Here is a 15,323-nt window from a genome sequence, read left to right on the forward strand (position 1 = left end):
GGTTAAGGGGTAAAAAAATTCCATGATTTTGAAACTCAGGTGTGATTCTTATTATTTAAACTTTGTTTCTGCCTATGTAGGATATATATATTTACACTTACCTAATAGGTTTCTTGTGAAACTTAAAAAATAGAGTATTACTACATCTTATTATAAAATTTAAGTTGCATAAAATATCAGTATTTTTTAAAATTTTCACTATGTAATCCCATACATTTTAATAGAAAATTGACAATACTTGATAAAAATTGATATTTTTCCTTAAGATTTGAAATTAGTAATTTGACAACATAGGAGTATTTACTCTTTTCTTTTTAAAAGTTAGCACTGGAAGTCTTCTTTTTTGTTGCTTTGTCTTTCTTTTCTAACTTTAGCAAACCACCAGACCTAAACTGAGTTATGATAATAAATTTTTAAAACCAAGCAAAATAACAATTTAAAATTTACTCAGTGATTTATATGTCACAGAAATAATTCAAAATCTGAAATTATATTTGCTGCAGCCCCAGTGGTCATTGTGAATCTTAGTTTGGCAGAGATCGTAGAAGGCCAGTCACTGGCTAGAAATATTAACAAGATTCACAAAGCCATTAAATGTTGATATTGTTCATAAAGAATTTTTAAAGGATCATTATAAATCTCAATAATGCTCTGGTCAAAGCATTTACATTAATTAACTAATGCTGATTTGGGGACTAAATATTTTTGTATAATTTCAATGAAAATTATTGAAGCACAAATTCTTATTAATTATTAGTGACTTATTCTAAACTCCATTTCTTATATGTGTGTGTTTAGATGTGAGATCCATCCCTGGATAGCATTTTGGGAAACTTCTTCTTGTCCACATCTCATCCAATTAATCATATTTAAATGAAGTATTTCTGTCATCTGAACAGCCTAATACTTAAGTTGAAATACTTGTTATTCTAAAGGTACTTAACCTATAGCACTGATGTATATTATTATGGGTGACAGTATCTCAAGATCAACACATTCCTGGGTTTGGAATGTTGGCAAAACCAAGAGAATGACCAATATATATTCAAAAGCTGGCAAAACTCCCATTTATTTATTTCCTTCAACAAGTTAAGTTGCAAGAGATCATGAATGGAAAGGTATTTCCTCCCTGGCTCTGCTCACTCAGGGCACATGAGTCCTGTTTGTAGTGACCTCTGTTGGAGGATGATGTAACAAGGAATTATACTTGCCTTAGGATCAGTTTATGACCGTCTGCAGCATGTTCTAGAGACTATGAATAATACATTTTAAAAAAAATAAAAGTGAACTAAGCAACTCAGTGAGACCCCATCTCTAAATAAAATATAATAAAGGAATGGAGATGTGGCTCAGTGGTTAAGTGTCCCTGGGTTTAATCCCCAGTTTCACAAATGAAAAACAAAAACCTGTTTTGTCCCCTCTATATTTTAATCTATGATTCATGTTTCATTTATGTGATTCATTTTCTTAATATTTTTTGTTTTCTTATTCTTTCATTAGAATTCTTGATATTCTGTGCTTTCATGATGTTATAATCCTTTTTTACATTATTTATTGCTTCAGCCTATAGTACATTGCACATAATATATGTATCTGAAAATTTGAGATTGGGTTTAAAATGCATACAGAAAAGCTTCATTTTTTATATATCAGAATGGCCACACTTTTATTTTCACTTTTCTGTAAGCCCCTTGAAGAGACTTCATGTAAATACAAAAACAAAACAAAACAAAAAACAACCTATAATAGCAAGGAGATTGGAAGGAAGTAATTGTTGAAATGATTTTTAATATTTTTATGGAAGAAAAAACTGACTTAAAGAAGGCTTGCAGGTAAAGCCAAGCAGTGGAAGGTAGAGCCATGGCAGAGGTGACAGCTGCTCTTTTAAGCAGAATTCCAATTATGAATATGGGTCCAGAAGTTAGAAAAGGCACAGAAAGCAGACATTGGCAGATAGCCTCTGAATGATGGTTAAATCAGTAAGTCTACAGGCCTCCTGTCCCTCTGCCCCCTGCCCTACCTAACTCTATTCCCATACCCTTATCTCTAGACTCTCCAATGAATGACTTACCCTTAAATGAGGCACCTGAGGGTTCTTCGTTAATGGCTCCCAATGTGGATAATGATGCACTCAGAAAAAGACTTCCTCACTCTGTAATTCAGAAAGTGCTCCATCTGACATGGTACTCCTGGCATATGCACCCTAAGATGACCTTCCATTGGAGAAGTCCACCTGGAACCCAACTCTATCCAGAGGAGTATGGCATAGAATCCTCTCTGGGAGGGGAGGAAAACCCTATTTGTTTTCTAGAACAGTAACACTATGATCCATTAGTAATTTGAACAAGAATCACCAGAGAAGAATAATGAATGAGAAATAAAGCACCATAACAAAAAGAACAAATATTTCCAAAGGGAAAATGGATTATGCAGAAAATAAACAAGTCTAGTTTGAGTTTTAGTTATTAAAAAATAGAATGTAATGAAAAAGAAACAAGAATAAAAGATGATAACAGAAACAATAGCAATCGACATAATAAATTTAAGTTGAGAATAAGATGAATTCATAGAGCAGAATACATAATGTAAGAAGGTTAGAATATAATTTACAACTTTAACTAAGTGAAGGAAAACACAAACCTTCAGATTAAAAGAATGAGATGAATGAAAAATGATTCACATGTAGAGACATTCTTGAGATATTTACTAATATCAGAAATTAACAGAATTTATATCCTCCAGAAAAAGAAATATGATTAACTACAAAGGATGTAAGTTATGCTACATACAGGACTACATCTCCTGCTGCATTTTGTACACATTCTTTTCTCTGCAAAATGTGTGTGTGTGTGTGTGTGTGTGTGTGTGTGTTGGGGGTTGTTTCTAAACTTTGACCATGTGATAGAAGCTTGGGATAAAAGTAGGGTTAGTAGAACTACTGTTTTTATTACAAGAAAATAGATATACCAGAATTGTTTTGGAAAAACAATAGTAAGAACAAAAACCGATGTAAAAAGAATTAATATTCAGAAAAATAATAATAACAAAAGTTGAGCATAATTCTGACAGATTTTAAAAGGTAAGTGATGAACACATTAGCTTCTTTGTGGGGCAGTGCTGAGGATTAAACCCAGGGCTTGGAGCATGCTAGGCATGCACTCTGGCACTGAGTTACATCCCCAACCCACATGAACTTTTATTATTCCTTTTTTATTTTAGACTAATTGAAATGTTAAATAGCAGAACAGAGATCCCTGTGTATTCTTCACTCAGCATAGCTAATGTTAACATCTTGCACAACCACAACACAGTGATCCAAACCAAGAAATTAGCATCAGTAAAACAGTCTTAACTAAGCTGTCAGCCTAACCCAGACTTCACCAGTTTTTTCCACAGACATCCTTTCTCTGCTTCAAGATCTCACATTGTATCTAGTTGTCATGTCCCCTCAGTCTCCCTCAATCTGTGTAGTTTCTGAGTTTTTCCTTATTTTTCATGACCTCAACGCTTTTGAAGAATACAAGGCAGTTATTTTGTAGGATATCCCCTACTGTTTATTTGTCTGATGTTTTTACAAGATTGAGATTACGTATCTTTGACAAGAATACTCCAGAAGCCCTGGCCTAAAAACACACATATGACCTCTTAGCTTGTTACAAAGGTGACACTGTAGAGCTGTGGGGAAAGAGAAGCTTTTAAATAAATTTCGTTGAGTCAACTCAATAAATATATGAAAGAAAATGAACATAGTCATTTCTTTATATCATACACATTGATCAATTTCAGGTGGATTATGTTTTTAAATACAAAAGGCAAAGTGACATTTTAGAAAGAAAACATAGGAAGACTTTGGGATCTATTTTTAAGAATAGGACACAAAAGAAATATGCAGGCAGAAAAATAACCTGGACATTTACAATTAAAAACCTTCATTCTTAATTAACTTAATGACATCAAAAGATATTCCTTAAGGGAGCAAAAAGGCAAAGCACATGGTGGAAAAATATGTTACTTGTTTATTACATCTAGAATGTATGTGTCATATCCAGAATATGTAAAAATTACTAAAAATCGATGTCAAAGAATTCAATGGGTAAATTTTCTGAACAGACATTTTATAAAAGAATCTATGATGAATCTATTCAAATTCAAACAGCAATGAACACATGAAATAAGTGTTCAACCTCATTAGTTTTTAGTCAAATGCAAATTTAAACCACAACGTGATGTTTACTCACCTGTATGGCTAAAGTGAAAAACACATATGCTACTACAGTGCCAAGTGTTGGAGAAGAAAATGACCTAAGAATAGGAATTGTCTCTTCTGTGTCTTCTTTTCCCTCCCTTAATGCTTAACATCATCACCCTACTAAGAGTCAAGCTAGTTAGGCATTTGACACCTGAACTTTATAAGATGGGTGACTCCTGTAAGTTTGGTAGGGTAACTCAGAATGTAGCACTTACAGGGCACCAACAGTGGACACTACATGTTGAAGTCTTGCTGACTTCAACAAGTCTTCACTTGACAAAGTGAGTGTGGTCCGGGCCTATTGGCCCTAAATCCCTATGTGGTTGTGAGGATTGTTATTGTGTCTATGATGAAGGAAATGAGAGATGATGCAACACACGAAGTTTTAAACAGAAGACTCCTGAACCAACCTGAGGATGGTGACTTCAGGATTGAGGCTTGAGCATATAGTTTAGATGGGGATCAAACACATTCGAAGACACACCGTCTGTAGCTTTTTTTAAAAAAGTAATCAGGTGTACTCATTAGTATTTTGGGCATAAAAATCATGGAATCAGGGAGCAAAAACAAGAAAAAAGGCAAAAACAAATGCAACCAGAACAACAGAAATGACGACACCACTTCACTGCAAGCAGGCTTCTCCTCCACAGGAGAAATCCTGGTTCAACTCAACTCTATCTGCCACCTGTGTGACCCGCCGGGACAAGGGCCTCCACACCTCCACTTCAAAGGGAGGAAAAAATATGCTTACTTCATAAGATTGTTGGTAGTGTTAAATCAGAGAATTAAATTAATGGAAGCACTTAGAAAAATGTATGGAACAGCTTCGCACAGTGGCAGTATCATAGCCAATGAGGTTTATCTGAGGCATGGTTGTTGCTAATTGAAAAATGTATGGAACACTGTAAATGCCCAGTAAATCTGTAAGTCTACAGTTAAGTGCCCAGTGCCAGTGGCACATGCCTGTAATCCCAGCAGCTTGGGAGGCTGAGACTGGCAGGTCACAAGTTCAAAGCCAGCCTAAGCAGTGACAAAGTGCTAAGCAACCGGTGAGACCCTGTCTCTCAATAAAATACAAAATAGGGCTGAGGATGTGACTCAGTGATCAAGTGCCCCTGAGTTCAATTCCCAGTACCTTCCCTCCAAAAAAATTGTGAAGAAAGAAGTGGGTGGCAAAGGAGGAGTACAGAGGAGAAGAAAGACTAGGAGAGGAGATGAACAGAGATAAGCTTTGTGTTGAGCATGGGACACATATATTATTAGATTGCCAAAAGTAACGGGTACAGTGAAGGATACACATGTGGTTTGGTGATAAAATAATTAATATGAAGCCTGGCCAAAAATTGAGGGTAGAACAATTTCTGAAGAGCAAATGGGTGACTGATTTTGAATCAAAGCAAACATCCATACCAAGCAACTGATTGTGATAGTTTCAATAAATGGGAAATTCTTTCTTAATAGTTTTTAGTGATGAGCACTTTTCCAGAAAAATGAATGGTAAACTTAAGGAATCTTTTCTAGTGATTCACACTGGATCTGTCATAAGTAGCATGATTTTTGTCCATTGTCCAGCTCTTTATTTTTCAGGACTGTGGAAATTCAGTGTGGAATAGGCAAAGTTTTCATGCTCCTCAGAGAGCAATTTGCTCTTGCCTCAAAATAGCTTCTGTAACATCACTGGTCCTTATATCAGTGAGCTCCAGCTGTGATTAAAGTCATCCTTGCTGCTTGAGTCACTGAGTAGGAGTCTTAGTTTCAATCACAAGGTTTGGTCTCTGAGAGAACCAGAGGTCATTTTCTGCTGCTCAATGCAAGTGATTGTCTGTCTTGGAAGATGGATTTTTTCCATTACTTACAATTTTATGTTTTTAAAATTTTTTTTTAGTTGTTGATGGACACAATCTCTTTATTATATTTATTTATTTATTATTTTTATGTGGTGCTGAAGATTGAACCCAGGGCCTCGCATGTGCCTGTCAAGTTCTACCCCGGAGCTACAACCCCAACCCATACTTACAATTTCATGTTTTGTAGTGAACATGTCATATATTTTGTTGCTAATTTGGGAGCATCAGGATGTTCATTATTTCACAGATTAACATTTGAATCATAATTAAAGAGTTCAATATAAGATTCCCCCTTAATGTGTCATAATAATTAGTTTAATAATTTTATACAATTCAGGATAAAGATAATGTTAATTATAGTAAAACAGCATTGCCTAGGAGGGCTGAAAATTCAGCTTTACATTTTTAAAAATATAGTGCACAGTGCAAAAACTTAAAAAGAAGTGGAGGAGAAAAAGCAATCATGGTCTTATTACAGATAGATAGATATAGTTTGCACTTAAGTACATTTGCTTTTAAACTTTTAAAATAATTATTAATATACTTAAGATCAGGCCACTGTGAAAATTTTTAATGAGCCAGGTGTCTTAGCATTCACCTGTAATCCTGAGACTTGGGAGACTGAGGCAGGAATCAAAACCAGCCTCAGCAACTCAGCAAGGCATGAGGCACATATATGAGTCTGGTCTCAAAATAAAAAAAATAATAATAAAGAGAAAAAAGCTGGGAATGTGCCAATGGTTAAGTGTCCTTGGGTTCAGTCTCCAGTAGCAAAAAAAGAATAAAACAATTTAATGATGTAAGTGCTGTCCCTGTATTTTTAGAAAACCTGTTTCTAAACATTATAACATCATTTTAATGATTATGTAGTATTTAATTGCTTTGTGCATTTTTCCAATTACTAACTGAATGCATGCTATAGGTTATTAACATTATTCTCACTCTATCCTAAAGCTAATGTTATAGCATGCTTATTTCCTTTTCTGTAAAATGTTCATATTCTTTGCTAGGTGTTTTAATTTCGATAATCGCCTTTTATGATGCTGGTGTTCTCTTCCTACTTCAAATATACCATCACTGTATCCTTGCTTCTTTTGCTCTTGATTTAATTTAGCAATACTTTATTTACATCTTTCTAAAAACATTATCTTGGATCTATTGAATGATTCTACTCTTTAAGTATTGAAAAGTCTTTTTTATCTGATTCTTTTCCTTTGATTTTAATCTATTTCATTTCTTTGATGCTTTTTTAGAGATACTTCTTTTCTAAAAATTTAACCTGTGAATTCAATACATATGTCTTTGTTTTTTAACAGTAGAAATGGTATTATAAAGATTTCAAAAATAGTAAAGATACAGTTTTGTAATGTTTTAAGGACTTACTATTCATATCTAACAAAAGTAGATATATTGTCATTTTTACTGCAGATACTTTTTTTAAAGGCTGAAAACATTATTTTACTCTCTCACGTTATTAAAGTAAGTTCCTGCTAATGGCTTATGTGCTAATGTGTTTGATTTCACGCATATTTTTAAGATTTACAACAAATATATAATTACACAAGATATATGGCATTGCTTTGCCTATTTTTAAAAAATATGTAATAATAAAATTTGTATTTTACCATTAGTCTTCTTTTAATTTTTTTTACAAATTGCATGTTGATTCATTGTACACAAATGGGGTACATCATTTCATTTCTATGGTTGTACATGATGTAGATTCATACCATTCGTGTAATCATACATGTACATAGGGTAATGATGTCTGTTTCATTCCACCATTTTTCATACCCCCCTCCCTCTCATTTCCTTCTACATAATCTAAAGTTCCTCCATTCTTCTCTCACTCCCCCCCACACCCCCATTATATATCATCATCCACTTATCAGGGAAAACATTTGGCCTTTCATTTTTTGGAATTGACTTATTTTGGTTAGCAAGACATTCTCCAACTCCATCCATTTACCTGCAAATGCCATAACATTATTATTCTTTATGGTTGAATAATATTATATTGTGTACATACACCACAGTTTCTTTATCCATTTATTTGTTGAAGGGCATCTAAGTTGGTTCCACAATCTAGCTATTGTGAATTGAGCTGCTATAAACATTGATGTGGCTGCGTTTCTGTAGTATGCTGATTTTAAGTCCTTTGTGTATAAACCGAGGAGTGGAATAACTGGGTCAAAAGGTGGGTCCATTCCAAGTTTTGTGAGAATTCTCCACACTGCTTTCCAGAATGGCTGTACCAATTTGCAACTCCACCAGCAATGTAAAAGTGTGCCTTTTCCCCCACATCTACGCCAACATCTATTATTGTTCGTGTTCTTAATAATAGCCATTCTAATTGGAGTAAGATGAAATCTTAGAGTTGTTTTAATTTACATTTCTCTAATTACTAGAGATGTTGAACACTTTTTCATATATTTATTAATTGTCTGTATATCTTCTTCTGTAAAGTGTCTGTCCAGTTCCTTGGCCCATTTATTGATTGGATTCTTTGCATTTTTTGTGTAAAGTTTTGTTAGTTCTTTATAAATTTTGGAGATAACTGCTCTATCTGAAGTGCATGTGGAAAAGATTTTCTCCCATTTTGTAGGCTCTCTTTTCACATTATTGATTGTATCTTTTGCTGAGAAAACGCTTTTTAGTGTGAGTCTATCCCATTTGTTCATTTTTTTCTTTGATTTCTTGTGCTTTGGGAGTCTTGTTAAGGAAGTCTGATCCTAAGTCAACATGATGAAGATTTGGGTCTATTTTGTCTTTTATTTGGTGAAGGGTCTCTGGTCTAATTCCTAAGTCCTTGACCCATTTTGAGTTGAGTTTTGTTCAGGGTGAGAGACAGCAATTTAATTTCATTTTACTGCATCTGGATTTCCAGTTTTCTCAGCACCATTTGTTGAATGGGCTATCTTTTCTCTATTGTACGTTTTTGACTCCTTTGTCTAGTATGAGGTGACTGTATTTATGTGGGTTCATCTCTGTGTCTTCTGTTCTGTACCATTGGTCTGCCTGTCGATTTGGTGCCAATACCATGCCATTTTTGTTACTATTGCCCTGTAGTATAGTTTAGGATCTGGTATTGCGATACCTCCTACTTCACTTTTCCTACTCAGGATTGTTTTGGCTATTTGAGGTCTCTTATTCTTCCAGATGAAGTTCATGATTGCTTTCTCTATTTCTATGAGGAATGTCATTGGGATTTTAATTGGAATTGCCTTGAATCTGTATAGTGCCTTTGGTGGAATGGCTATTTTGACAATGTTAATTCTGCCTATCCAAGAACATGGGAGATCTTTCCATCTTCTAAGGTTTTCTTCAATTTCTTTTCTTAGTGTTCTGTAGTTTTCACCTCTTTTGTTAGATTAATTCCCAAGTATTTTTTTTTTTTTTGAGGCTATCATGAATGGAGTGGTTTTCTTAATTTCTCTTTTAGAGGATTCATCACTTTTGAATAGAAATGCATTAGATTTACATGTATTGATTTTATATTCTGCTACTTTTTTGAATTCATGTATTAGTTCTAGAAGTTTTCTGGATCCTCTAAATATAGAATCATGTCATGGGCAAATAGTGACAGCTTGAGTTCTTCTTTTCCTATTCGTACCCCTTTATTTCTTTGGTGTGTCTAATTGCTCTGGCTAGTGTTTCAAGGACGATGCTGAATAGAAGTGGTGAAAGAGGGCATCCCTGCCTTCTTCCAATTTTTAGAGGGAATGCTTTCAGTTTTTCTCCATTAAGAATAATGTTGGCCATGGGGTTAGCATAGATAGCCTTTACAATGTTGAGGTATGTTCCTACTATTTCTGTTTTTTCTAGTGTTTTGAACATGAAGGAGTGCTGTATTTTATCAAATGCTTTTTCAGCATCTATTAAAATAATCATATTCTTAACTTTAAGTGTATTTATGTGATGAATTAGATTTATTGATTTCTGGATGTTGAACCAACCTTCCCTGGGATAAACCTCACTTGATCATGGTGCACTATCTTTTTAATATATTTTTGTATGCAATTTGCCAGTATTTTGTTAAGGATTTTTGCATCTATGTTCATCAGCAATATTAGTCTAAAGTTTTTTTTCCTTGATGCATCTTTGTCTGGTTTTAGTATCAGAGTGATACTAACTTCATAGAATGAGTTTGGAAGGGTTCCCTCCATTTCTATTTCCTGGAATACCTGAGGAGTATTGATATTATTTCTTTGTTAAAGGTCTTGTTGAATTCGACTGAGAATCCATCTCGTCCTGGGCTTTTCTTGGTTTGTAGACTTTTGATGGCTTCTTCTGTTTTGGTGCTTGAAATTGATCTGTTTAAATTGTGTATGTCTTTCTGATTCAATTTGGGATGTTCCTATGTCTCTAAAAATTTGTCAATGTCTTTGATATTTTCTATTTTGTTGGAGTACAGATTTTCAAAGTAGCTTCTAATTATGTTATGTATTTCAATGGTATCTGTTGTGATCTTTCCTTTTTCATCATGAATTCTAGTAATTTGAGTTTTCTCTCTCCTCTTTGTTAGTGTGGCTAAGGGTTTATCAATTTTGTTTATTTTTTCTAACAACAAACTTTTTGTTTTGTCAATTTTTTGAATTGTTTCTCTTGTTTCAATTTCATTGATTTCAGCTCTGATTTTAATTGTTTCCTGTCTTCTACTATTTTTGGTGTTGAACTGTTCTTCTTTTTCTAGGACTTTGAGATGTAATGTTAGGTCATTTAGTTGTTGACTTTTTTATTCTTTTAATGTATGAGTTTAATGCAATGACCTTTCTTTTTAGTAATGCTTTCAGAGTGTCTCAGAGATTTTGATATGCTGTGTCATTGTTCTCATTTACCTCTAAGAATTTTTTTTTATTTCTTCCCTGGTGTCTTCTGTTATCATTGCATTATTCAATAACATGTTATTTAGTCTCCAGGTGTAGGAGTAATTTTTATTTGTTATTTTATCATTGATTTCTAATTGCATTCAATTATGGTCTGATAAGATACAAGGTAGTATCTCTATGCTTTTGTTGTTACTAATGGCTTCTTTTTGGCATAGTATATGATCTATTTTGAAGAAGGATCCATGAGCTGCTGAGAAGAAAGTATATTCACTTGGTGATGGATGAAATATTCTGAAAATGTCCATTAAGTCTATATCATTGATTGCATTATTTAGTTCTATAGTTTCTTTGTTCTGTTTTTGTTTGGAGGATCTATCCAGTGGTGAGAGCAGTGTGTAAAAGTTCCCCAATATTATTATGTTTTGGTCTATTTGATTCTTAAAATTGAAAATGGTTTCTTTGATGTATATAGATGCTCCATTGTTTGGGACACAGGTATTTATAATTGTTAGGTCTTGCTGATTTATGCTTGCCTTAAGCAGTATGAAATGTCCTTCTTTATCCCTTCTGACTAAACTTATGTTTAACGTCCACTTTATCTGATATGAGGATGAAGACCCCTGCTTTTCTACTGAGTCCATGTGCATAGTATATTTTTCCCCATCCTTTCACCTTTAGTCTGTGAATGTCTTTTTTTATGAGATAAGTCTCTTGAAGGAAGCATATTGTTGGGTCTTTCTTTTTAATCAATCTGCCAGTCTATGTCTTTTGTTTATTGAGTTTAGGTCATTAACATTCAGGGTTATTATTGTGATATGATTTGTATTCCTAGTCATTTTGGCTTATTTTTGGTTTTTCACTTGACTTGATTTCTCCTTTGATTGACTTTTCCTTTAGGGTAGTTCCTCCCTTTGCTGACTTGTATTGTTTTTCATTTCCTTCTCTTGAAATATTTTGCTGAGAATGTTCTGTAGCACAGTCTTTCTATTCATAAATTCTTTTAACTTTTGTTTATTGTGGAAAGATTTTATTTCATCATCAAATCTGAAGGTTAATTTTACTGGGTATACTATTCGTGGTTGGCATTCATGTTGTTTCAGAGCTTTAAATATATTGTTCCAGACCCTTCTTGCTTTTAGGGTCTGGGCTGAGAAACATGCTGATATCTGTATTGGTTTCCCCTTATAAGTAATCTGACACTTTTCTCTCACAATCTTTAAAATCCTATCTTTATTTTGTATATGAGGTATTTTCATTATAATGTGCCTTAGTGTGGCTCTGGTGTAATTTCATGCACCTGGTGTTCTGTAAGCCTCTTACATTTGATTTTCCTTTTCATTTTCAGGTTTGGGAAATTTCCTGATATTATTTCATTGAACAGGTTGTTCATTCCTTTGGTTTGTATCTCTGTGCTTTCCTCAATCCCAATAATTCTTAAATTTCATCTTTTCATGATATCCCATAATTCTTGGAGGTTTTTTCATGGTTTCTTAACATCTCAGTTTGTTCAACTTTATTTTCAAGATTAAATATTTTGTCTTCCTTGTCTGAGATTCTGTCTTCCATGAGATCTATTCTATTAATGATGCTTTCTATTAAGTTTTTAATTTGGTTTATTGTTTCTTTCATTTCAAGTATTTCTGTTGGGTTTTTCTTCAGAATCTCTATCTCTTCATTGAAGTGTTCTTTTGCTTCCTTCATTTGCTCTTTGTTTATTGGAGTGATCATATGTTGCCTGCATCTACTCTCTTATCTCATTTTTTGCTTCATGGATCATTTTAATTGTGCAGATTCTAAATTCTTTTTCTGTCATTTCTACTGCCATGCTGTCATTGGATTCTATCAAAATAGCATCTTGGTTTGTTAGAGACATTTTCTTCCCCTGTTTTTTCATATTGTTTCTGTATATTCCAATCTATTAGTGAAGACTGAGGTTGAAGTTTCCCCTCTGCAGGCTTATTGTGACCCTGCAGTTTTCCAGTACCTCTCCTTTGAAGGGGAGATCAACATTAGAAGCACCCAATACAAAGAAAATGCAGCCCTGAATCAGATAGTTCCTATAAAGACATTAACATTATTGTAATGAACAGGATGAGTTCAATTATTATTTAAAGAATTTCTAGTGGAGAAAGAAGAGGATGGGGATGGGTGTAGAATGTAAGTGAGTAAATAGAGGTCCCTGTCAAAGGGCCTCCAGTCTCCTGTAGGTGTCTCAGGAAAGAGGCTGACTGTCCAGTGATGGTGGCCATGCCCTCAGGAATAATTCAAAATGGTTCACCGGCTTCCAAAGAAGCTGGGGAACTACAGTGAGGATGGACTCAGGGTCCAGCCTCCATCTGTGGTGGGGGCTGAGCAGGCTCAGTGTCTGGCGACTGTCTGTGACTGATGTTGGGTAGGCACAGAGTCCTCCACCAATCTGCAGTTGCGGGGGTGGCAGGTGGGCTTGGTGTCCTGCTACCATCTGCCGCCATTAGTCTTTTGTACTTAATAGTGTGCTTTAATGATATAATCTTGTTCATACACATAAGTATAGTTGATTCATTTAAACTAGTCTGTGAACTTTGGCATTATTGGTATATGTGTCAGAAAATTCTTTGTTAGAACTGTCTTATGCTCTGTGGTATGTTTAGTATCATCCCTGGCCTGTATCACTGAAAGATGCTTGAAAAGATGGTCACTCTTATTGTACTGATAAACATAGCAATGGAACTTCCTCCACTTCCAGGTGTGACAACATTTTGTCTGCAGATATCACCAAAAGATCCTTGATGGAAAAAAATCAACTGACAATTCAACTAATATATAGTAATATATTATAAGAAAGGTTCATTTGATGGATAATTGGGCTGTTTATAGTTTTCAGTATTATAAACGATACTGTAAAGAACAGCAATCATGCATGGCTCTGGTGCACATATGCTAGAATTTTCCCAGGGTACATACCTGGTAGTGAATTTGCTAGATTGTAAAGAATGTTATCTTTATATTCAAAAGACTCTGGAAAGCAGTGTGGAGATTCCTCAGAAAGCTTGGAATGGAAACACCATTTGACCCAGCTATCCCACTCCTTGGCCTATACCCAAAGGACTTAAAATCAGCATACTACAGAGATACAGCCACATCAATGTTCATTGCTGCTCAATTCACCATAGCCAGATTGTGGAACCAACCTAGATGCCCTTCAGTTGATGAATGGATAAAGAAACTGTGGCATATTTATACAATGGAATATTACTCCGCAATGAAGAATGATAAAATTATGGCATTTGTAGGCAAATGGTCGAAATTGGAGAATATCATGCTAAGTGAGATAAGCCAATCTCAAAAAACTAAAGGACAAATGATCTCGCTGATAAGCGGATGAGGACATATAATGGGGGGTGGGAGGGGCTAGCATTAGGTTTAGGGTTAGGTTTAGAGTTAGGCTAAGGAGAGCGGCAAGAATGAAGGAAAGAAGGACTGTGTAGAGGGAAAGGAGGGGTGGGAGGGGTGGGGGGAGGGGAAAAATAAAATAAACATCATTACTCTATGTAAATGTAAAAAAATAAAAAATAAATAAATAAAAAAAAGACATGTTGACTTCAAAATAGTCAAGCAAATTTAAATAATCATCAGCAATATATAAATATCATGTCATTCCATATCTTTGTTAATATTTTCTTTAATAAGAATTTTAAAATTCTTATCAGTATTTTAAGTACAAATAGTAACTTGGTTATTTTAATTTCTATTGCAATGGTTACCATTGAGAATAAGTATGTTTTTAGATGTTTTATTAACCATTTTTGTTTCTTGTTTCATGAATTTGCTGTTCATGTTCTGTTCCTATTTTCAAATTGGGTTTTATTTATTTTTTAATTCATTATAGATATATTTTATCCAAAATATAGCTTAATTTATTGTTATTTCTGTTTTACAGTTTAAAAATAATAGAGCCAAAATTTCCAGCTTTCACTTTTATGATTTTATTTTGTGCATTTTTTTAAAAAAACCTTAAATCATGAAAATGTTTTTGTTTATTTAAATGTTAAAATTTTCCTGTTTTTTGATGTTTTCCTTTAATTCAAGTGAATTTATTTTGTACTTTAACATAGTATTGGGGTATAATGAAAATATACAATCAATTGCTCCTAAAGTATACAATTTTCGATATATGTATAAACCTGTGGTACTATCACTATATTCAAAATAATGACCATGGTTTTCATCCTAAGATATTTTCTCTTGTCTTTTAAAAATCTTTCTTTCCTGCTCTTCCAAGATGCCCATCTCTTTCTATCTGCTTTCTGTCACTGAAGATTCACTTGCATTTTGTGGACTTTTCTATAAAATGGAAGCCGCTACACTTTGGATGTTGACTGTCCCCAGAGGTCCATGTGTAAGGGCTGAGGTCTCAGA

The 15,323-nt window shown here is 34.1% G+C and overlaps 1 pseudogene; it reads left to right on the forward strand.

Moving 5' to 3' along the window:
• The first annotated feature begins 5,071 nt into the window (after window positions 1–5,071).
• Window positions 5,072–5,189, forward strand: LOC124987728 (uncharacterized; annotated as a pseudogene).
• Window positions 5,190–15,323: the final 10,134 nt, after the last annotated feature.

The sequence above is a fragment of the Sciurus carolinensis genome, chromosome 6 (genome assembly GCF_902686445.1).
Source record: "Sciurus carolinensis chromosome 6, mSciCar1.2, whole genome shotgun sequence".
Lineage (NCBI taxonomy): Eukaryota > Metazoa > Chordata > Mammalia > Rodentia > Sciuridae > Sciurus > Sciurus carolinensis.